Genomic DNA, 25,736 nt, shown 5'->3' on the forward strand with positions numbered 1-25,736 from the left:
CAGGGGATAACATTTTTATTCTTACTGCCAAAATTGAGAATTTCACATTTTCCCACATTGTACGACATTTGCAAGATCTTTGCTCACCCACTAACCTATTATGTCCTTTTGTAGCCTTCTCATGTCCTCTTCACAATTTAATTTCCTACTTGCCTTTGTATTACCATCAAAATTAGCAACCATACCTTTGACCTCTTCATCCAATTCATTGATATAAATTGTAAAAAGTTGAGATCCCACCCAGCACTGATCTTCGTGGCACACCACCCATCAGATCCTGCCAACCAAAAAAAGACTCATTCATGCCAACTATCCTCTGTTAGCTCTCCAGTCTTTCATCCAAGGCAATATGTTACCCCCTACAGTGAGATTTTATTTTCCGCAATAAACTTTGATATGGTACCTTATCAAATGCCTCCTGGAGATCTCAGTACAGTGCATCCACCAATTCCTTTATCCATAGCACATGTGACTCCTTCAAAGAGTTCCAATAAGTTAGTAAAACATGATGTCCCTTTCACAAAGTAAGTAGTCTCGCAACACCAGGTTAAAGTCCAACAGGTTTATTTGGTAGCACGAGCTTTCGGAGCACTGCCCAAAATAAACCTGTTGGACTTTAATCTGGTGTTGAGAGACTACTTACTGTGCCTACCCCAGTCCAACGCCAGCAACTCCACATCATGGCCTTTCATAAAACCATGTTATCTTGGTCCGATTGCCTGATTCATGAGCGTTGGCAAACTTAGAAGTGAATCCTTACTAAAACAATGGAAATGAAGCTATGTTTGAAAGGATAATTGGAAAATCTGAGGGTGGGTTCTTGACGGAAACAGCTAAGGAAAGCATTGTTTGAAAGAAGATTTTAAATTCCCGTGTCAAGTTTAGAAACACTCATGTCACAATGATTTGGGGGGACTTTGAAATCCAACTGATTGGCATTAGCCATTTGGTTTCAGAGTGGGTATTATAGAATCATAGGATCCTACAGTGCAGAAGGAGGCCATTCAAGTCAATCAAGTCTGCACCAATCACAATCCCACCCAGGCCTTATCACCATAACCTCATGCATTTACCCTAGCTAGTCCCCCTGATACTAAGAGGCAATTTAGCATGGCCAACCCAGCTAACTGCACATTTTTGGACTGTGGGAAGAAACTCACACAGGCACAGGGAGCAAGTGCAAACTCCACACAGACAGTGACCCAAGATGGGAACCGAATCTGGGTTCCTGATGCTGTGAGGCAGCAGTGTTAACCAAGGGTGTTATCCTTGAAATCGTTGAGAAGATAATGGGGTGTGAAGGACTACATCATAACCAAACTATTAATGTTTAAGAATTTTTTTTATCTTGTTAAAAAATTAATTGGCAAAAATTATAACTTTTTATAAAGGAAACTAAAACATTATGATCTTCTGAGCCAGGGTTCCATTCTAAACCTTTCCATCCAGTAGTATCACCAACTGGAATCGTAACAAGTCTCCGACCAAGAGGTAGGCCATTTAGAACCAAGATAGAATCATAGAGGTTTTCAGCATGGAAACGCCCCGTGGCCCAACTTGTCCATGCTGCCCTTTTTTTTTCAAAACTCTAAGCTAATCCCAATTGCTCACATTTGGCCCATATCCCTCTATACCCAACATACCCTTGTAACTATCTAAATGCTTTTTAAAAGACAAAATTGTACCCACCTCTACTACTACCTCTGGCAGCTTGTTCCAGACAGTCACCACCCTCTGTTGAAAAAATTGTCCCTCTGGACACTTTTGTATCGCTCCCCTCTCACCTTAAACCTACGCCCTCTAGTTTTAGACTCCCCTACCTTTGGGAAAAGATATTGACTATCTAACTGATCTATGCCCCTTATTATTTTATAGGCCTCTATAAGATTACCCTTCAGACTTCTAAACTCCAGAGAAAAAAGTCCTAGTCTATCCAGCCTCTCCTTATAACTCAATCCATCAAGTCCCTGCAGCATCCTAGTAAATCTTTTCTGCACTCTTTCTAGTTTAATAATTTTCCTTCTATAACAGGGTGACCAGAATTACGAGTATTCCGAGTGTGGCCTTACCAACGTCTTCTACAACTTCAACAAGACATTCCACCTTCTGTATTCAATGTTCTGACCGATGAAACCAAGCATGCTGAATGCTTTCTTCACCAGCCTGCCCACCTGTGACTCCACTTTCAAGGAGCTATGAACATGTACCCCTAGATCTCTTTGTTCTGTAGCTCTCCCCAACACCTCATTAACTGAGTACGTCCTGCCTTGGTTCAATCTACCAAAATGCATCACCTCACATTTGTCTAAATTAAAATCCATCTGCCATTCGCCAGCCTACTGGCTCAATTGATCAAGATCCCATGGCAATTGGAGATAACTTTCTTCACTGTCCACTATGCCACCAATCTTGGTGTCATCTGCAAACCTACTAACCATGCCTCCTATATTCTCATCCAAATATAAATGACAAAAAACAGTGGGCCCAGCACTGATCCTTGAGGCACACCGCTGGTCACAGGCCTCCGGTTTGAAAAACAACTCTCTACAATCACCCTCTGACTTCTGTCAAGAAGCCAATTTTGCATCCATTTAGATATCTCACCTGGATCCTGTAAGATTTAACCTTATGCAACAACCTACCACGCGGTACCTTGTCAAAGGCCTTGCTAAAGTCCATGCAGTCAGCTTCAACTGCGCTGCCCTCATCTACCTTCTTGAGTACCCCTTCAAAAAATTCAATCAAATTTGAGAGACATGATTTTCCACTCACAAAGCCAAGCTGACAGTCCCTAATCAATCTTTGCATCTCTAACTGCTTGTAAATCCTGTCTCTCAAAATACCTTCCAACAATTTACCCATCACAGATGTGAGGCTCACTGGCCTAAAGTTCCCATGCTTTTCCATGCAACCCTTTTTAAACAAAGGCACATTTGCCACTCTCCAATCTTCGGGCATCTCACCCATGACTATCGATGATACAAATATCTCAGCTAGGGGACCTGCAATTTCTTCCCTAGCCTCCTACAATATCCTGGGATACACTTCATCAGGTCCCAGGGACTTATCTGCCTTGATGCACTTTAACAATTCCAGCACCACCTCCTCTGTAGTATGTACACTCCTCAAGACATCAGTATTTATTTCCCCAAGTTCCCCAACATCCATGCTTTTCTCAACAGTAAATACTGATGAGAAATATTTATTTAGGATCGCACCCATTTCTTGTGGACCCACACACAGATGATCCTTAAGAGGCCCTACTCTTTTGCCCTTTTTGTATTTGTAGAAGTTCTTTGGATTTTCCTTTGTCTTATCTGCCAAAACAATCTTGCGTCCTCTTTTTGCCCTCCTGATTTCTCTCTCAACTCTACTCCTACACCCCCTATGTTCTTCAAGAGATTCACTCAATCCCAGCTGCCTATGCATGTCATGTGCCTCTTTCTTCTTCTTGACAGGGCCTCAATATCCCGAGTCATCCAGGGTTCCCTACTTCTGCCAGCCTTGCTGTTCACTGTAAGAGGACTGTGTTTACCCTGAACCCTGGTTAGCACACTTTTGAAAGCATGCCACTTACCAGACATTCCTTTGCCCTCCCATAGACTCCCCCAATTAACTTGAAAGTTCTTGCCTGAGTCCATCAAAATTGGCCTTCCCCCAATTTAGAATTTTAACTTTTGGGCCGGACCTATCATTCCCCATAGCTATCTTAAAACCAACAGAATTATGGTCACTGGTCCCAAAGTGATCTCTCACTAACACTTTTGTCACCTGTCCTTATTTCCTAAGAGGAGGTCAAGCTTTGCCCCCTCTATAGTTGGGCCGTCCACATACTGAATGAGAAACTCCTCCTGAATACACTCAACAAATTTGGAGATGAGTGGGAATTTCCTCCTTCATAAGGATGGCAAATCTTTGGAATTCTCTACCCCCGAAAGTTATTCAGCATATTCAAGGTAGAAATCAACAGATTTCTGGATATTAAAAATATTAAGGGATATGGAGATAGTACAGGAGAATGGTGCTGAGGTGAAGATCAGACATGACCTAGTTGAATAGCAGAGCAGGTCTAGAGGCTGAATGGCTTTCTCCTAATTACTACAGTCTACATTCATTTGCACATAGTGCCAGGGGTAATTGGAAAGTTACCTTTGACGCCCTGCATGTTAATTTATTTTCTAGCTCCCTGAACTTTGCCTGCAGAACCTGATCCTCTGTCTACCTATGTTGTTGGTATGAATATGGACCAAAACTCGTTCTGTTCAGCCTCCCTCCTTAGCACGCTTTGTGGCACTACTTAAGAGGAAATACACCATCCTGGATTCACAACTGCTACCACAGAACAGCATGGTTATTCCCCTATCAAATCCCTTGTCACTATTTATTTTCCAATCTTCCTCTTCCCTGCCTGGACAGCTGAGCCAGTTGCGCTGTGGACTGGGCCCTGGCTGCATTCCAGAGGAGTCATCACTCTCATCAGTATTCAGAATGTAATACTGGTTAGAAAACAAGATGCCCCCTGGTCCTTCTTGACTGTCTGGTAGTCACTCATTCTCTCTCTGCCAGGATACCTTTTAAGCTGTGAGATGATCACATTTATAGATATGCCGTACTAAATCTCAACTTCACAGATGCGCTGTAGTGATACCAGCTAATACTCAACCCCAAAACCCAGAGCTGCAGCTGACAATGCATCCCTTACACATGGTTATCCAAGACATGAGAAGCTTCCTGGAGTTCCCACAAAGAACAAGATGTGCACTCATGGGTTCAAACTCTTCAATATCCCTACTTTTAAGACTATTATCTAATACTTAATTAAAAAGGGCTCACCCATCAGCTGCTTTTATTGGTAGAGGGATTGAGTTTCGGAGCCATGAGGTCACATTGCAGCTGTACAAAACTCTCGTGCAGCCGCACTTGGAGTATTACGTACAGTTCTGGTCACAGCATCAAAGAAAGGATGTGGAAGCATTGGAAAGGGTGCTGAGGAGATTTACCAGGATGTTGCCTGGTATGGTGGTACGGTCTGATGAGGAAAGGCTGAGAGACTTGAGGCTGTTTTTGTTAGAGAGAAGGTTAAGAGGTGATTTACTAGATGATCAGAGGATTAGATAGGGTGGACAGTGAGCCTTTTTCCTCAGATGAAGACAGCTAACACGAGGGGACGTAGCTTTAAACTGAGGGGTGATAGATATAGGACAGATGTCAGAAGTAGACTCTTTACTCAGAGTAGTAAGGGCATGGAATGCCCTGCCTGCAACAGTAGTGGACTCGCCAACATTAAGGGCATTTAAATGGTCATTGGATAAACATATTGATGATATTGGAATACTGTAGGTTAGATGGGCTTTAGATTGGTTTCACAGGTTGGCGCAACATCAATGCTTTGTGGTGTTTACCATTTACATAGATGATCTGGAGGAGGGGGCTGAGTGTAGGGTAACGAAATTTGCTGATGACACGAACATGAGTAGAAAAGCAAATTGCCTGGAAGGTGCGGAAAGTCTGCAGAGAGATCTGGATAGGCTGAGTGAGTGGGCGAGGACCTGGCAGATGGAGTATAATGTTAGCAAATGTGAGGTTATCCACTTTGGTAGAAACAATAGTAGGAGGGATTATTATTTAAAAAAGCTGCAGCATGCTACAGTGCAGAGGAACCTGGGGGTCCTTGCGCACAAATCGCAAAAACCCAGTCTGCAAGTGCAGCAGGTGATCAAGAAGGCGAATGGAACGTTGGCCTTTATAGCGAGGGGGATGGAATATAAAAGCAAGAAGGTCTTGCTGCAACTGTACAGGGTACTGGTGAGGCCGCAACTGGAGTACTGTGTGCAGTTTTGGTCGCCACATTTGCAGAAGGATATATTGGCCTTGGAGGGAGTGCAGAGGAGGTTCACTAGGCTGATACCAGAGATGAGAGGGTTAGCCTATGAGGAGAGATTGAATGGACTGGGTCTGTACTCGGTGTGTAGAAGGTTGAGGGGGGATCTTACAGAGACATATAAGATAATGAAGGGGATAGATAGGGTAGAGGTAGAGAGATTCTTCCCGCTTAGAATGGATAGCAGAACTAGAGGGCACAGCCTCAAAATTTGGGGGGGGGGGGCCGTTTAGATCGGAGTTGAGGAGGAACTTCTTCACTCAAAGGGTGGTGCGTCTCTGGAATTCTCTGCCCATTGAAGTGGTGGAGGCTACCTCGCTGAATATATTTAAGTCACGGGTAAATAGGTTTCTGATAGACAAGGGAATTAAGGGTTATGGGGAGAAAGTGGAACTGATCCATTTCAGATCAGCCATGATCTTGCTAAATGGCGGGGCAGGCTCGAAGGGCTAGATGGCCTACTCCTGCTCCTATCTCTTATGTTCTTAACATCGGGGGTCAAAGAGCCTGTACTGCATTGTAATGTTCTATGCTTCTCCTGTGCTGTTGTCATTATTTTATATGGAAATGTTTTACTTTTATTACCTAAAAGCCTTAAATTTTAATTTCAGAGAGTTCAGAATATATTAATTTTACTATCCCCTAATAATCTTCAGCTCTATTCTCTAGGTCTGTTTGCATAACTGAGCATTGATTTTAACAGGTTAATCAACTTGGCTTCGGTAATTTTTTCATTTATTCCATCTTTTAACCCATCTAGATATTTTCCTCAAACTGTTAATTTGAATTGTCTTAGTTACTAATATAGCTGGCCTGACTGAAGTCTTTAATTTCTCAGCTCCTAGTTTGAATGACTGCCCCGAGTGAGAGATGAAAAATTCTCACCACCAATCACTTACCACTATCCAAATCATTAATATAGATTGTAAATAGCTGAGACTCCAACACTGATTTGTGTGGCATCCAACAGTAACAGCCTATTAATTTAAAAATGACCAACTTATTCTCACTTTCCATTCACTCTCCTGCAAACAAATATACAACCATATAAGGGAGAGAAAGCAGACTTAGGCTATTGAGTTGGGCAATCAACCATGATCGTAATGAATGGCAGAGCAGGCTTGAAGGGTCAAATGGCCTCCCTCCTGCTCCTATCTTCTGTGTTTCTATGTTACCCCCAACCCCATGATCCTCATCTTCTGTAACAGTCTTTCCTATGGCACCTTATCAAGTGCCTCTTGAAAATCCAAATATACTAAGTCCATTTTTGATTTAATATTGTCACATGCACTGAATACAGTGAAAAGTACTTGCACACTATACAGACAAAACATATCGTGCATAGAGGGCATGTGGACAAGGAAAGGAGAGGGTGCAGAATAATGTGTTACAGTCATAGTTAGGGTGTAAAGAAAGATCAGCTTAATACATGTTAGATCCATTCAAAATTCTGATTGGCAGCAGGGAAAAAGCTGTTCTTGAGTTCAGCTGGTACATGATCTCAGTCTTTGTATCTTTTTCTCGACGGAAGAGGGTAGAAGAGAGTATGTCCAGGGGTGCGTGGGATCAACAATTATATTGGCTGCTTTTCTGAGGCAGCAGGAAGTTATATGGAGTCAATGGATGGGAAGCTGCATGATGAACGGACTACATTCACAATGCTTTGTAGTTTCTCATGGTTTTGGTCAGAGCAGGAGCCATGCCAAGCTGTGAAACATCCGGAAAGGATGTTTTCTATGGTACACCTGTAAAAATTGAGAGTCTTAGCAGACATGCTGAATTTCCATAGCCTTTTGAGAGAATAGAGGCATTGGTGGGCTTTCTTACTAGAACGTCAATGTAGAGTGACCCAGGACAAGTTGTTGGTGATTTGGACACCGAAAAACCTGAAGCTGTCAATTATCTCCATTTCATCACCGTTGATGTAGACAGGGACATGACCTCCACTACATTTCCTGAAGTCAATGACCATCTCCTTTGCAACTCCATTTATCTATCTGGTTAGTTATAACCTCAAAAAAAAGTCCTAATACATTTGTCTCTCAATTTCCCTCACCTTAAGAGACAGAAGGTTATAGATTCAAGTCCACTCCAGAGTCCAACACATCAACATGAGCAAGACAGCCCACAGCACGCTAAGTGGTTGGCACTGTTGCCTCACAGCGCCAGGAACCCAGGTTCAATTCCAGCCTTACGTTACTGTCTGTTTGCACATTTCGTCATGCAAATTAGATGAACTGGCTATGCTGAATTGTCCCTTGGTGTCCCAAAATGTGTAGGTTAGATGTATTAGCTATAGTAAAATGTGTGAGGTTACAGAGATAGGATGGGGGAAAGGGCCTGGGTAAGGTACTCTGTCAGAGAAAATCAGTAAGAAGTCTCATTACACTAGGTTAAATTGGTAGACAAGCTTTTGGAGTCTCACTCCTTCTTCAGGTGAGTGAGGAGTTGTGTTCACAACATAGAATATAGAACAGTACAACACAGTACAGGCCCTTTGGCCCTCGTTATTGTGCCACGCTATGTCCGAACCCAAGATCAATGTGAGTGGAGAGAGGGCTAAGCGAAGGTTAACTCTCTCTCCAATCACGTTGTCTGTACCTTTAAGACTTGATTATTTGTAACAATTCACATTCCATTATCTTGTAAATTGAGTTTGTCTATATATGCCCTGTTTGTGAACACAACTCCTCACTCATCTGAAGAAGGAGCAAGACTCCAAAAGGTAGTGCTGCCAATTAAATCTGTTGGACTTTAACCTGATGTTGTAAGACTTCTTATTGTGCTTACTCCAGTCCAATGCCAGCATCTCCACATAAAGGAAAGTCAGTGCAGATTCAAAAGACTGAATGGTTTCTTCTGCATTGTAGGAATTCTATGAGTAAAATGAATATTTTTGAAATTAATTCATGTGCTTCATTCATTTGACTGTTATTAATTTAACAATCACTAATCATTGGAAAAGGTAAAAAACGGATTTGCGCATGGTTATTTGTTCTCCAATGTTTTACGTTTAACAGTTTTTCCATTTAAATAGGTTTGACTGTATAATCTATATCTCTGACAACTTGAATCTCATTATATAGTGTTCACTACTCCACAGCTAGTTAATTACCTATATTGAGGTCTATCAACATACTCAATATCAATATGAGAAGAGGAGCAGAGGAGTTCGTGTTCATATCAATTTTATCCTTGAATCAACCTCAAAAAAAATTACATGGTCATCATCATACTGCTGTTTGTGGGAATTTGCTGTGTGTATGTTAGCTGTCATGCTTCCTACATTACAACAGTGACTACATTTCAAAAGTACTTCATTACCTCTAAACACTTTTGAGACAATGGTTATAAAAACCTCAGTGTCTCTTTGATTAGGTTTCCTACACATTAAATCACAACAAAGTCTTGTACATAATTCCACTCTTTCCTCTCTCTTGTCACTTATTTCAAAAAAGTTAAAATACCCTTTTTTTTGTATTTCATATTTGTCATATATTTCTCCTTCCATTTCCTTTCCACTATTTGCTGGGTTGCACTATACCCGAATAGGCCACCAATCCATTCCTGTCCTTTCATCTCAATTTATATAGATTTTGTTTCTGTTAGTCATATTCCTTCCTGTTACTAGCATTATGTTGTTTAATTAAGTGGAGGAGCACAATCAAATGGGTTTATTCACTTCTCCACATCGTTCCAGGGGTAGGGGTTGCAAGGGAAGGGAAGGGAATGGTTAGATCGCTCCAGACATCATGATTGTGGGGAAGGCTTGATGTTGGTCTGTTCCTGTCCAGTAATCTCATATTCAGTAGTTCTGGCCCCAGAATGCTAAGGTAGGGAGAGAACAATGCAGAAAAAAAAAGTGGAGAGGATGGGTTGGTTGAAGAAAGGGAAGCTCTGATTCCCATTCATGATGGTTACCTGGTGAATGCTACTGAAAAGTCAGGTTGAGAGTATTAGGCAAGAACAGGATCAGGCATAACTGATAGAATCGACCATGCTCAGACAACCAACTGACAATCGCTGTTGGCCTCGTACATAAAAAATGAGAACCTTGGCTGCCAGGGCAATAGAGTTGCTCCCCAGTACATCTCCTTTAAGGTAAATGTGTAACAGAGAAAAGGAGGAAGTTATGATGCAGTGGTTATGGCGCTGGAGAAGCAACACAAGGTCATAAGTTCAAATCCCATCAATAGCAAACTGCTAGCACGAGACAAAGGACATCATTTGGAGATGTTTTGGTCAGGTTTTGGTGATTGTGTAAGGTGGCTGCTAAGGCCATTCTTTGCCCAGAAGGTTCTACTCCAAAGAGGACAGGATACTGCAGACTGTTATTTGGAAGGGTTGCTGGCTCAGGAGTTTGCACCTTGTATTTTCTCTCCATCTCTGACAATGGCACCTGCTTTCAAAGGAACTTTGAACTAGTTGTATGAGAAGTAGCAATTCTGGGCAAGCTTCTCCCAGGACTTGAAGTCAATATCAAAACTCCTAAGTGAAGGTGGTGAGCACAAACACAGTGGAGCTGCAAATGATGGAACTAGCAACAGTTACCAACAGGGGCGGCATGGTGGCACAATGGTTAGCACCGCTGCCTCACAGCACCAGGGATCCAGATTCAATTCTGGCCTCAGGTCGTTGTCTGTTTGGAGTCTGCACGTTCTCCATGTACCTGCATGGGTTTCCTCTGCGTGCTTTGATTTCTTCCCACAGTCCAAGGATGTGCAGGTTAGGTTGACTGGCCTTACTAAATTGATCCTAGTGTTGGGGAATTAGCAAGGTAAATATGTGGGTTAACAGGAATAGGGGCCGGGTGGGTTTGTGGTCGGTGCAGACTTGATGAGCCAAATTGGCCTCCTTCTGCACTGTAGGGATTCTATGATTAAACAGGGCTGGAGCTTTTTTCTTCAGAAAAGAAAAGACAAGACTTAGAGGACCCTGACAAAGGTCTCAAAATATATGAATGGGTTGGACAGATAGGATTATTATTTAAAAGGCGAAAAGCTGCAGCATGCTACGGTGCAGAGGGACCTGGGGGTCCTTGTGCACGAGTCACAAAAACCCACTCTGCAGGTGCAGCAGGTGATCAAGGCGGCGAATGGAATGTTGGCCTTTATAGCAAGAGGGATAGAATATAAAAGTAGGGAGGTCTTGTTGCAACTGTACAGGGTGCTGGTGAGGCCGCAGCTGGAGTACTGTGTGCTGTTTTGGTCGCCGCACTTGCACAAGGATATTTTGGCCTTGGAGGGAGTGCAGAGAAGGTTCACTAGGCTGATGCCAGAAATGAGGGGGTTAGCCTATGAAGAGAGACTAAATAGACTGGGTCTGTACTCATTGGAGTTTAGAAGGCTGAGGGGGATCTTAGAGACGTATAAGATAATGAAGGGGATAGATAGGGTAGAGGTTGAGAGATTCGTCCCGCTTAGAAAGGATAGCAGGACTAGAGGGCACAGCCTCAAGATTGGGGGGGGTGTGTGTGTGTGTGTGTGTGTGTGTGTGTGTGTGTGCAGTTTAGATCAGAGTTGAGAAGGAACATTTTCACTCAAACGGTGGTGAATCTCTGGAATTCTCTGCCCATTGAAGTGGTGGAGGCTACCTCACTGAATATATTCAAGTCAGGGGTGGATAGGTTTCTGATAGACAGGGGAATTAAGGGTTATGGGGAGAAAGCAGGAAAGTGGAACTGATCCACTTCAGATCAGCTATGATGTTATTGAATGGTGGGGCAGGCTCGAAGGGCTAGATGGCCTACTCCTGCTCCTGCTCCTATTTCTTATGTTCTTAGATAGCTGTGGAAAGAATGTTTAACTTGAAGGAGAATCCCTATGATAGGAGCCAGAAATACATGGTGATTGCACATAAATCCATTGAGAAATAAGGAGAAATTTACTCCATTTTTAGAAAGTAAAACTCACTATCTCAGGATGTAATTGAACAAAATAGCTTACACACTTTCAAAACCAGAGTACATGAGAGGGAAAAGAATACAGAAAGATATGCTGGAAGGTTGAGATGAGGTGGTTGCAAGAGGAGGAAACTCGTATGGAATACAAACACCAGGACAGGCTCGTTGAGCCTAACAGCCTGTTTTCATGCTGATGGATTTCAAGAAGGGACTCAATAGGATTTTGTCAACTAAATAGGTTCAGGGTTATTATAAATGTTTTAAACGCACCAATGTAATGAGGATAGATGGAACAAAGACCTTTCTCTGTTTGAAGCTATGCAAACAAAGCTTCTTTACGCCAGCAGAAAGTTTGTACTGAGTTTTCTTTATCCACAGAATCAGATTCCCTACAGTGCAAAAAGAAGCCATGCCACTCACAGATCTGAGATAGTTCTTTGAAAGTAGTAACCAATTAAAGCCACTCCCCATTCTTTTCTCCACAGCCCTGCAATTCTTTTCCCCCTAAAGTATTTACCCAATTCCCTTTTGAAAGTTATTAATTTGCTTCCATCACCCTTTCAGGCAGTGTATTCCGGATCATAATTCACTTTATAAAATGTTTTTCCTTCAAATCACCTGATTTTTTAGCCAACTAATTTAAAAATTCCAGGGCTTTAATGGTTTGTTGCATCTCAGTGATGAGAATAAATATATTCAATGTGCAGACTGAACAGAGCCCTACACAAACTTGTACTTTGACCTGACAATAAAATACATTGCTCTGCTTTGTAAACGTCAATTTGCAATGCATGAACAATAGCCAATAGTGCCGACTATTTTGTCAAATTCTAACTCCATCTATCATTTACCGACATCTATCATTTACTTCTACAACCATAAGTACATTTCACCAAGATCAAAGCCAGCCTGCAGAGTATTGCAACATGATGCTAACAGGCAGAGACTCTCAGAATACATTATGATATGTGAATGTTAATACTTGAGAACTGAATATAATGTTTCTGAACATTCAAGTCAATACTTACATCAATGTTGTAGAATCCCCACAGTGCAGGAGGAGGCCATTTTGCCATAAAGTCTGCACCAACCCTCCAAAAAAATCGTTTTACCCAAGCCCTATTCCCATAACCTCACATTAACCCCACTAATCCCCCTAACCTTTGTATCTTGACATACAAAGGCACAATTTAGCATGACCAATCCACCTAACCTGCACATCTTTGGACTGCGAGGAAGAAACCCATGCAAACACGGGGAGAGGATGCAAACTTCTGACAGTCATTCAAGGCCGGAATCGAACCCGGGTCCCTGGCACTGTGAGGTAGCAGTGCTAACCACTAACATCAAACGACCATGGTGGTGTCATGCTCTTGTGGAATCAAAATTTCGCAATGAAATTTTCAAGGTGATTCTTTTCAAGAGAAGAAAGATGAATCATGTGGAGTACAATTCCATGGTGACCTGATTACTGCATTCTGCCACAACTGTTTTCAGCTACCTGTAGCTGTTAAGAAGAATGAAAGAGTGGCATCAGGACACATAGGCACATAAACAGTATAAAGTATTGAGGAATGGTGAGACCAATTTGGGATCAAGAAAGGAGACCAATATGAGAGAGCAGAGGCCGTAAGCGTGGCACTAAATGAACAGTTGACAAATATCTTCACAAGAGAATGCTACCAAAATCATAGTGAAAGAGAAGGCAGTTAAAATAGAAGATGGGCTAAAAATTGATGAAGCAACAGTAAAAGAAAGGCGGGCCTAATCAATCACTGGGACTGGATGGGATATATTTGGGAATGCTGAGGGAAATAAGGATGAAACTTGCAGAGGTGCTGTCCACAATCTCCCAATCACATTTAGATATAGGAAAGATTTCAGATTAGTGAAGAGTACGTTAGTTACATCATTGTTCAAAATAAATGCAAGGATAAACACAGCAACAGCGCAGCCAGTTTAACCTTGGTGCTGGGAAAACCTTGAGAAATAATATCATATTGGCATTAACAGAAAATGCTGGAAAAACTCAGCAGGTGTGGCAGCATCTGGTGAGAGAGAAACAGAGTTAATGGTTCAAGTCTGTATGACTTCTCCAAAGCTAACGAGAAGAAGTGTGCTGAATTTTATATTGTTTAAGAGGTGGTGGAGCATAGTAGGCCATGGATAGGTGGGAACTCAGGAGAGATTTGACAAAGATGTCATGGACACAAGTGTTAATGTGCTGATGGGGGGGAAAACGATGGCCTAGTGGTATTATCAATAGGCCATTAATCTAGAAACTCAGCTAATATTCTGGGGACCCAGGTTCAGATCCTGCCACCGCAGACGGTGGAATTAAAAAAAAATCTGGAATTAAGAATTTACCGATGCCCACGAAACCATTATTAACTGTCGGAAAAACCCACTGGTGTCCTTTAGAGGAGGAAATCTGCACTCTTTACCTGGTCTGGCCTACATGTGGCTCCAAAACCACAGCAATGTGGTTGGCTCTCCACAAGAGATGGGCAATAAATGCTGGCAAGCCAGTGACACCCATTGCCCATGAATAAAAAATAATGTCATAAAGATAAAATAGCAGAATGTGTTAATAGCATTGTCTCAACAAAACCAACTATGATTTATGCCTTGGTGATCAAGACCATAGGACATAGAAGTGGGTCATTCAGTCCATTGAGTCTGCTCCACCATTCAATGAGATCATGACTGATCTGGTGCGATATCTTCAAAAACCACTTTCCTGCTTTATCCTCATAATCCTTTATGCCCTTACTGATTAAAACCCTGTTTATCTCAGCCAGGAACGTTCTTAGCGACCCAGCCTCTATAGCCCTCTGCCACAATCACTATAAATGCCAGGCAATGACCATCTCCCTGTGACATTCAATGGCATTACCATTGCTGAATCCCCCATTATCAACATCCTGGGCCTTACCTTTGACAAGAAATTTAACTGGACAAACAGCAGAAATACGTGGCTACAACAGCAAGTCAGGGCTAAGAGTTCTGCAGTGAATAACTCATTGCATGACTGCCCAAAGCCTGACAACCAACTTCAAGTCATGAGTGATGATGGAATACTTTCCTCTTGCCTAGATGAGTGCGGTTCCAACAACACTCAAAGAGTTCTACTCCATCTGGACAAAGCAGCCGATTTGACTACTTCCCAATTCACCATTTGATTCTTATCTGGATAGCAAATTGACTGAGGTTGAAATGAGAGTGACCTTTCTGTTTTGAATAGAAAAGCTTTTGAGTGGCATCAGTGCACACCAGGGAGTGTTCTGTGTCACAGCCAGCACTGTGGAGTAGTTGCATGTGTTGACAATGCTGCTGAGAGATCACATCTTGTGCTAATCAGGTCCAATGACCCCAATGTACGGATCTTGGATATCTCCAGGACATCTTATGGCATGGTTTATTCAGAAAAGGCATTAGTTACACAAAGCTTATGGCATTAACAAACCTCAAGTTGTTTTTAATTTTCATTTATCTTTCCTGTGCCATGAGGGGTCAAAAGCAACTGGTCTCTGTCTCAGTCACTGCTCATCCTTGCACTGAAATTCCTCAGTGGTTAAGGTTATTCTGTTTTAGGGATTCTGCTCATAGCACTGTCAAGCTCCTTTGGTCAAAAACTTGTCCTTCGTCTACAACATGGAGCAATGTTGGAAGTAGATACTCAAGATGTTAACTGGCCCTGTCTTCTCTACCTCTCAACTCAAACATGTCCTGACCATTTGTTGAAGGTTTTGTCATTGAGAGCAGAATGTTCCCACATCCTTCCCTCATTTCCTCTGAACTCTTCCCCTGCCAGATGAACATGTCACGATTTTCATCTAATGATCCAGTCCCAGTATCTCACTAAGAAATAAGACTCACTATATCAATACTCAGCCATCAAGTTCCATGCCAATCACAGCTATCTTCATTATTGTTGACCAGTTGCAAGTAATCTCAGTACTGGAAACATGGTCCTGATATTCTAGTTTACCAATCGAAGAAAATTTCCATTTTATTGTCTGGTGCAACAGATTTGGTCCATTTATTGAGCAGGGACTCGAAGTTCCCACTACCCACTGAAGTAAATATACTGTACCAGGTCAGCACCTTTCTAGTTTAGAACTGTCCCACTTGACATGGATAGTTAATCAATGGGACACAAAGGTTGCTGCCAGTATAGCAGAGGGTCCGTAGCACCTGTGTTCTCTACACCAACAGAGTTGGACTTATTATTCTTAACTGCTGTTTCCTGTGTTACATTAATGTTCTGTAACAAAACTACAATAGCTTCTCTAGGGCACAAGCCTGGGCAAAATTTCTGGAGGCCCAGGGCAACCTGAATATCAAAGACCGGCCCCCCTCCTCCCACCATTCTCCAGTTGGGCTCAAAGAAATGCAAAGCACTATGTTTGCTTGGTCGCAATGGACAGAAAGATAACATTGAGACATCAGTCCACTCCAGATCTTTTGTCAGGAATTTCTCCATTAGCCTTCTTCCCTCCCAAGTGTCCATGAGGCAGTGTGATCTATTGTCCAAATCTAGGAGATTCGATCATGTCCACACCAGACACTGATAGGCCTGCATACTGTAGGTCTGAGAGCCAAACCTTCTTGGGTTCCTCAACAGCTTTAGTCTGAGGTTTGGAGATACCCAGTTTCCATGTGTCACCATGAGAAGGCACCAGAGGACTTGCCTATGGAGAGGCTCTGTACTCACAAAGAGAGGTTAAACCAATGAATGGCCAGTCATTGCAGCTGGCCAGAGATGTGCGCTAGAAATAAGAAGCATAGATTCATTGAATTCGTACAGTGAGGAAGAGGCAATTTTGTTTCTTAGTTAGGCCTCTCCCCTGCCTACCCCTATAACTCTACACACTTATCATGGTTAATCTCTCTAACCTACACACCTTTGGACATTAAAGGGCAATTTAGCTTGGCCAATTCACCTAACCTGTACATCTTTGAGCTGCAGGAGGAAACTCACACAGACGTGGCAAGGACGTGCAAACTCCACATACACACACCCAAGGCTGGAATTGAACCTGGGCCCCTGAAGCTGTGAGGCATGAGTGCTAACCATTGTGCCGCCCCAAGCAAACTACCATACAAAAAGCACTATGCACACCAATCTTCTTCAGCCACACAAGACACATCACATCAACTTGAGGGGCACAAAAGATAAGCTGGAACAAAATTAACTCACTTGGGCATTTAATTAAGGAAGGTCAGCTTGAATTTGTTAAAGGGAAATCATGTTTAACTAACTTGACTGAATATTTTGATGAGGTAACAAAGAGGGTTGATGACAGTGATGCAGTGTGCACTTACTTCCAAAAGACATTTGAAAAGTGCCACATAATGTGCTTCGAAGAGATTAAAGTAAATCCTGACAATTTGTTTCATCTTATCAGAAAAGTATAACAAGACAGCATGGCTAACATTGGCAAAAACTATATTCAGATCTAATCACCAGAAACATTATTTCAGTGTACATGTGGTGAATCTATAAACAGGCTCCCAAGAGACAGTGAAAACAGGAAGTAGTGATTCATTCTAATGCAAATTTGATTGAGTTTTTTTAGAAAATATATTGGGATAAATCAATAAATTGGAGGCAAAATGTGCTAAAAGCTTAAGGGGACCAGGTGACTTTGAATCTATGGATCCCAAAGTTTATCACCACAAGGATATTTTCCAAACCCACATTAGTCTGCCATAGACCAATTAATTGGCATGATTCGTCATCAACTCCACAATTGTTGCAACATGAAAATAACATGGGATAAAAGAGGTGACTGCCCTTGCTATGAAGGCAGCATCCTATCAAGTATGGCATCCAGAAGGTATCGATAGGAGGTTCTGTGGACAGAGGCGTGACTCCAGGATGGTGGTCTGCCTCCCTGGAGCAGGGGTAAAGGACATAACGGACAGGGTAGAGGGAATTTTGAAAGGGGAGGGGGCACAGGCTGAGGTCATAGTACATGTAGGGGAGGGGGACATAGGAAGGAGCAGTAGGGTAGAGGTACGTAGGCAATTTAGGGAGCTGGGGGCCAAACTAAAGAGTAGGACCTCCAGGGTGGCACTCTCTGGGTTGCTGCCCGGTACAAGCAGGGCAAAGAATGAAGAGATCATGCAGCTGAATGCATGGTTGAGGGATTGGTGTAGGGTAGAGGGCTTTACTTTTGTGGATCACTGGGAGGTGTTTAGGAGAGAAGGGCAATTGTACAGGAAGGGAGGGGAGAATTTGAACGAGAGGGGAACTAATGTCTTAGCGGGGAGGTTAGCTAGGGTGTTTACGAAGGGTTTAAACTAATATGGAGGGGGGGTGGGGAGGTGGCTGGGAGAGAGTTGGGTGAAAGGAAAAGTATCAGGGAGAAGGAGGTTCCGAGGGACACTGGTGGGTTGAACTGTGTCTGTTTCAATGCTAGGAGTGTGACAGGGAAAACGGATGAGCTTAGGGCCTTGATGTGTGTGAGGCAGTTAGATGTGGTGGCTGTAACAGAGACGTAGTTAAGGGAAGGGCAGGACTGGCAGCTGAATGTTCCTGGGTACAAGTGTTTTAGGTGTGACAGAAGAGGGTTGAAGAGAGGTGGAGGGGTGGCACTGTTGGAAAAGGAAAACATCACAGTAGTGCAGAGGGAGGACAATATGGAAGAGATAGGGATTGAGTCGCTGTGGGTGGAGTTGAGGAATAAAAAGGGAGAGATTACATTGCTAGGGGTGTACTATAGGCCACCCAACAGCCCGAGGTCAGTGGAGGAAGGTATTTGCAGGGGCATTTTGGATGGGTGCAGGAAGAATAGGGTGGTTGTAAGTGGGTGACTTTAATCGTCCTGGAGTGAATTGGAGGGGGCCGAGAGCTGGGGGTACGGAGGGAGAGGAGTTTGTGAAATGTGTTTTGGAAGGGTCTCTAGAGCAGTATGTAACTAGTCCGACTAGGGGAGAGGCTATACTGGATTTAGTGTTGGGTAATGAGCCGGGGCAGGTGGGAGAGGTAGAGGTAGGCGAACATGTGGCTAATAGTGACCACAAGTCCGTCTACTTTAGGATAAAAATGGAAAGGGACGAGTGCCGGCCGAACGGGAGTGTGCTGAACTGGGGAAAGGCGAGCTATAGCAGGATTAGGAGAGAGCTTCAGGACACTGATTGGGAAGGACTGTTAGCTGGCAAGTCCACGGTTGGCAAGTGGGAGGCTTTTAAAGGCAAAATGAAATGGTTGCAGGGGAGGTATGTTCCGGTTAAGAGGAAGGATGGGAAAGGTAGGATTAGAGAGCCGTGGATTACAGGGGGTATCGAAGACTTGGTCAGGAAGAAGAGGGAGGCGTATGTTAGGTCGAAACGACTGGGTACGGAGAGTGCGCTGGAGGAATATAGAGAGAGTAGGAGGGAGCTAAAAAGGGGAATTAGAAGAGAGAAGAGAGGGCATGAAATGGCTTTGGCTGGTAGGATTAAGGAGAATCCAAAGGCATTTTATTCCTATATTAGGAGTAAGAGAGTAGTTAGAGGGAAAATTGGTCCTCTTAGGGACAAAAGCGGGGAGTTATGTATTGAGTCGGAGGGAATGGGGGAGCTCCTGAATGAATACTTTGCGTCGGTATTCACAAAGAAGAGGGGTTTGGAATCGTGCGGTCTGTTAGAGGGAGCTGAGGATCAGCTGCAGGAAATATCTATTACGAGGGAGGGAGTGCTAGGGCTTTTAGGTAGCGTAAGGACGGATAAAGCTCCAGGGCCTGATCATATTTATCCCAGGCTGCTTAGGGAGGTGAAAGATGAAATTGCTGGGCCTCTGGCGCAAATCTTTGTCTCTTCTTTGGACACAGGTGAGGTCCCAGAAGACTGGAGGGTGGCAAATGTGGTACCGCTGTTCAAAAAAGGTAGTAGGGATAACCCTGGGAATTATAGGCCGGTGAGTTTGACATCGGTGGTAGGGAAATTAATGGAAAAAGTACTTAGGGGTAGGATGTATGAGCATTTGGAGCGTTGCGGTCTGATTGGGGATACGCAACATGGCTTTGTTAGAGGGAGGTCTTGCCTTACGAATCTGGTGGAATTCTTTGAGGAGGTGACAAAAACGGTTGACGATGGGCAAGCCGTTGATGTCATCTATATGGATTTCAGTAAGGCGTTTGACAAAGTCCCTCATGGTAGGCTGGTAGAAAAGGTTAAGGCACATGGGATACGGGGTCAGGTAGCTAGGTGGATTGAGAACTGGCTGGGCAATAGGAGACAGAGGGTAGTTGTGGAGGGGACTTTGTCCAGCTGGAGGCCAGTCACCAGTGGTGTGCCGCAGGGCTCGGTACTGGGACCTCTCCTCTTTGTAGTCTACATAAATGACTTGGAAGAGAGCGTAGATGGTGTGATCAGCAAGTTTGTTGATGACACCAAGCTGGCAGGGTCGGCGGGTACTGAAGGGGATTGTCAGGTGATACAACAGGATATAGATAGGTTGGTGCATTGGGCAGATAGGTGGCAGATGGAATTTAATCCTGACAAATGCGAGGTGATGCATTTTGGAAGGAATAATGTAGAGAGGAGCTATGTGATTAAAGGTAGACAAATTAGGAGTATAGAAACACAGAGGGACCTGGGAGTGCAGGTTCACAAATCCATGAAGGTTGTGACACAAGTGGAGAATGTTGTCAGGAAGGCTTATGGAATGCTAGCCTTTATAGGAAGAGGTATAGAGTTTAAAAGCTGCCGTCTAATGCTTCAGTTGTATAGAACGTTGGTTAGACCGCATTTGGAGTACTGCGTCCAGTTCTGGTCACCTTACTACCGGAAGGACGTGGAGTTTCTGGAAAGGGTGCAGAGGAGGTTTACCAGGATGTTGCCTGGCATGGAGGGGTTGGGTTACGAGGAAAGGTTGGAGAAACTGGGACTGTTCTCTTTGGAAAGACGGAGATTGAGGGGTGACATGATAGAGGTATATAAGATACTGAAGGGAATAGACAGAGTCAATAGTGAGAGACTGCTCCCTAGATTGGTTACGAATACAAGAGGACATGATTTAAGGGTGAGGGGGGAGAGGTATAATTTGGATATGAGAGGAAGGTTCTTTACGCAGAGAGTAGTGGGGGTATGGAACGCGCTACCGAGTGGGGTGGTGGAGGCGGGAACGTTGGACTCGTTTAAGGTTCAGTTAGATAGGCATATGAGTGAAAGAGGATGGAGGGTTATGGTAGGGGTTATTGAATAAGGGTTAGAACCTCGGGAGACACCGGAAAGGCAGGCTTGTGATTAACATTTTTGTCTTTTCACTCCGCAGGTGGAGGTCCACCTCGTTGTCAAACGAGGGGCATGCACACGGTGGGTCGTGCGTGGGCTGCTCCTGGAGGTTCCGGGAGTGGCCTAGTACTTCGTGTCGGTGTGCGTGCTTGATCCTGGACCGGTAGACGGGCGCCGCAACAGCTCGGTGACTAGCACTGCTAGCTGTGCAGATACATGGATTTGGGCCTGTGTCTGTGGGAGTTTGTGCATTCTCCCTGTGGTTGCGTGGGTTTCCTCCGGGCGCTCCGGTTTCCTCCCACACCCCAAAGATGTGCTCTTAGGCTGATTGGTTTTACCAAATTGACACTATTCTCCCCTGAATCTGGCTAAGTCAGGGATTCTATTTGTAGATACGCAGGGTAGAATAGGTGTAGGGTGATGCAGCAGAGCGGGCTTGTTGGGCCGAAGGGCCTGTTTCCCGTGCTGGGTTGTTCTTTGTTCTGAAGTCCTAGCAAAACTGAGGTCAATGGGAATTGGGGTGTGGGTGTGGGTTTGCTTCATCAATAATCTTCCTTCTGTCACAAGGTCAGATGTAGGGATGTTCACGGATGATTGCACAATGTTCAGTACCATTTACACTTCCTTCAGGTACTGAAGCGGTCATGTCCATATGCAGCAAGACCTGAACAATACTCAGACTTGGGATAACTGCCAAGTAACATTCATGCCACTCAAAAGCCAAATTATGACCAGCTCCTGCAAAAAAACACCTAACCATTTCCCTTTGACATTCAATGACATTACCAGTGTTCTGAATCCGCCACTACCAACATCCGGGAGTTAACCTCAGTGATTACCATTAATTGAACTGAACTGGACCTGCCACATAAAGACACAAGCTACAAGAGCAAGTCAGAGCTTGAGATTTTGCAGCAAGTAACTCACCTCACTCTTCAATGCCTGTCCACTATCTACAAGGCACTGGCCAGGTGTTATGGAATACTCACCATTTACCAGGATGAGTGCAGCTTCAGCACTCAAGAACCTCTACAACATGCTAGACAAAACAGCCCATTTGATTGGCACTCCAGCCACCATCTTATACATTCTCTCCCTCCACCACAAATGCACAGTGGCAGCAGAGTGTATCATTTACAAGATGCACTGCACCAACTCAGCAAGCCCCTTCCTATCCTGCAACCTCCACCATCTAGAAGGACAAAGGAGCAAATGCATGGAGCACCATTACCTGCAAGTTGCACACCATCCTGACTTGGTACTGTATCAATTGCTAATCAAAATCCTGGAACTTCCTTCCTATCAAAACTGTGGGCATACCCATGCCACATGGACTGGTTCACAGCAGCTGCTCACCACCACCACTCAAGAGCAATTAGGGACATGCAACAAGTGCTGGTCTAGCCAATGACACTCATACCTTGCAAAACAAAAAAAAAGATGAGCCTAGCAGCCATTACTCTTCTGTATGCCCTCTCTTTAAATATCACTGGGTAATTTAATCATAGAAAACATTAGTCAAATGCAATTCCAATCCTGTCTTTGCAGGTGTACAGATACGTACACATGTTGCAGGGGTTACTAAACAGTGAACAAAATTTCCAGCTGGTTCTTTTCCCTAGGTAAACTGAAACACCAAGTCCAACTAAGTCAGGCAGCCCCACCTCACTGTGAACCGCAGATTAAGCAGAAACCAAAAAGTGAAACTGAAATTTTCCTGACTGGTCCAGCAGATTTACTCATTTGATAACTTGCTTGGCACATCAGGAGAAATATGAAGGAAGGAAGATGGGTTGATTCTCTTCTCTCTCCTCACTGCCCCCCACCTCCCCCTCAAACATTCTCAAGAGGTGAAACAAGCAAAATCCTGACTGTACTTAACCTCACGACCCCTAGAGTCATAGAAGTTTACAGCATGGAAACAAGCCCTTCAGCCCAACTTGTCCATGCCACCCCTTTTTTTTAACCCCTAAGCTAGTCCCAATTGCCCACATTTGGCCCAAATCCCTCTATACCCATCTTACCCATGTAACTGTCTAAACACTTTTTAAAAGACAAAATTGTATCCATCCCTACTACCACCTTTGGCAGCTTGTTCCAGACACTCACCACCCTCTGCATGAAAACAATTACCCCTCTAGAACATTTTGCTTCTCTCCCCTCTCACCTTAAACCTATGCCCTCTAGTTTTCGACTCCCCTACTGTTGGGAAAGGATATTGACTACCTAGCTGATCTCTGCCTCTCATTATTTTATAGACCTCTAAGATCACCTCCCCCAAGCCTCCTACGCTCCGGAGAAAGAAGTCCCAATCTATCCAGCTTCTCCTTAGAACTCAAACCATTACGTCCTGGTAGCATCCTAGTAAATCTTTTCTGCCTCTTTCTATAATAGGGTAACCAGGACTGTACACAGTATTCCAAATGTGGCCTTACCACTGTCTTGTACAACTTCAGCAAGACGTCCCAACGTATTCAATGTTCCAACCGATGAAACCAAGCATGCTGAATGCCTTCTTCACCACTCTGGCCACTCGTTAATCCATTTTCAAGGAGCTTTGAACCTGTACCCCTAGGTTTCTTCATTCTGTAACTCTCCCCAACTGAGCAAGTCCTGCCCTGGTTCGATCAAAGTGCATCCCCTCGCATTTATCTAAATTAAACTCCATCTGCCATTTATCAGCTCACTGGTCCAATTGATCAAGATCCTGTCACAATCCTAGATAACTTTCCTCACTGTCCACTATGCCACCAATCTTAGTGTCATCTGCAAACTTACTAACCATGCCTTCTAAATTATCATCCAAATCATTAATATAAATGACAAATAACGTGGACCCAGCACCAATCCCTGAGGCACAGGTCTCCAGTTTACAACCACCCTGTCTGTCATCAAGCCAATTTTCTATCCATTTGGCTACCTCACTTTGGATCCCATGAGATTTAACCTTATGCAACAGCCTACCATGAGGTACCTTGTCAAAGGCCTTCCTAAAGTCCATGTGGACAACATCAATTGCAATGCCCTTGACTACCTTCTTGGTTACCCCTTCAAGATACTCAAATTTAAGAGACATGATTTTCCACTCACAAAGCCATTCTGACTGTCTCTAAATGCCTTTAGAACATGTCTCTCAAAATACCTTCTAACAACTTAACCACCACAGGTGAGAGGCTCACTGGCCTGTAGTTCCCAGGCTTTCCCCTGCAGCCCGTCTTAAACAAAGATACAACATTTGCCACACTCCAATCTTTAGATACCTCACCTGTGACTATCAATGATCATCTGCGACTATCAATGATAGTCAAACCTGTATCTGACCAGAAATTCATACAAAGTTTTTCCAAGAGATGTGAAATCAGCCAGGAAATAATTGGCCTGAAAAGTAATTCCACTCATCTACAACTTCAGGAAAGGAACAGATGGACAACCCAATCAAATAAGTATTGGAGGTTTTTCATTGGTATAATATCACCTCTCGTCCACCTGAATGCCAATGAGCAAATTAAATGCATTGGATAAAGGCCCACGCTGTTCAAACTTTCCCAGTGCATGTATAATTTCCTGGTTCAGGAGTCATGTTGACTACCTACTCATGCATTTTCAATGATGCTGGAGTTATAATTTACTCGCCAGATTTCCAAAACTACACATTAACCCTTTATTTGGAAGGGATGCTCTTGCAGCTTCTTTGTGACGCATTTCCAGGTTGAAGGTGCTACAGAAATGCACGTTGTTGTCGTTGAAGTAACCTGCCCGCACTGCATCACAGCAGCTAGACTCTCTACACCTCTCAGCATTGTGAAGAGTGAGATGGCACAAATCCTCCCTCCCTGAGTTGCGTGGGGGGGGGGGGGGGGAAGGCCCTTGTTGACATAGCTTGACAACCTGAGCCAGTGAGGCTGGGCTCCGACCACCCCGGGACTCAGTGTAAAAGGCAGACACACACACACACGCCCCGCTCCTTCCCTCTCCCCCCGGTACTTTTACTCACTGGCTGCCTGCTTTCACATACGGTGCCGCGATCTATGTGCCTGCTCCAGCCCGTCCCGATCCCCGCCTCAGCCGCTCGCGCTCCAACCGCCCTCACGCTCCGCCTGCCCCGCCTCCGGTCCCGCCCCTCTCCCCGTCCACGTCGCAACACTAACGTCACCGGCTCAGGGTCACAAGTCACGCGCATGCTTCCCAGTGGGGGAGAAGTTTCACCGAGCCTTCTGGGAGTTGTAGTTCTCTATTGTTTTCAGTGACGTCTCTTTTGGATCAATCATAGAATCACCACAGTGCAGAAGGGGGCCGTTCGGCCCATCAAGTCTGCGCTGACTACAATCCCACCCAGGCCCTATTCCCATACCCCTCACATATTTACCTTGCTAATCCCCCCTGACACTATGGGGCAATTGCGCAAGGCCAATCAACCTCACCCACACATCTTTGGACTGTGGGAGGAAACCCATGCAGACACGGGGAGAACGTGCTAATTCCACACAAACAGTGATCCAAGGCCAGAATAGAATCCGGATGCCAGGAGCTGTGAGGCAACAGTGCCGCCCAAAACAAACTTCTGTTCCTACTTGCAATTACCCCACCCTTTGGTGTATTGATTTATATGACTTGCATTTATATCACACCTTTCAAGACCACAAGATGTCCCTAAGTACTTTGCAGACAAGTAAGGAGATTTAAAGCAAAATATTGCCCATGTGGAAATCTGAAATAAAAAGACGTAAG

General features: G+C 44.0%; 1 protein-coding gene across 2 annotated transcripts in view; it reads right to left on the minus strand.

The window, feature by feature from the left end:
* Positions 1-25,083, minus strand: part of dym (dymeclin) — a 438,866-nt gene extending 413,783 nt beyond the window's left edge. For both annotated transcript variants that reach the window (XM_080206642.1, XM_080206553.1), the window contains exon 1: positions 25,003-25,083. The gene's annotated coding sequence lies outside the window, so the exon portion shown is untranslated. The remainder of the gene's footprint in view (positions 1-25,002) is intronic.
* Positions 25,084-25,736: the final 653 nt, after the last annotated feature.

Source organism: Carcharhinus amblyrhynchos, chromosome 1 (assembly GCF_965287045.1).
Source record: "Carcharhinus amblyrhynchos chromosome 1, sCarAmb.v2.hapA, whole genome shotgun sequence".
Taxonomy (NCBI): Eukaryota; Metazoa; Chordata; class Chondrichthyes; order Carcharhiniformes; family Carcharhinidae; genus Carcharhinus; species Carcharhinus amblyrhynchos.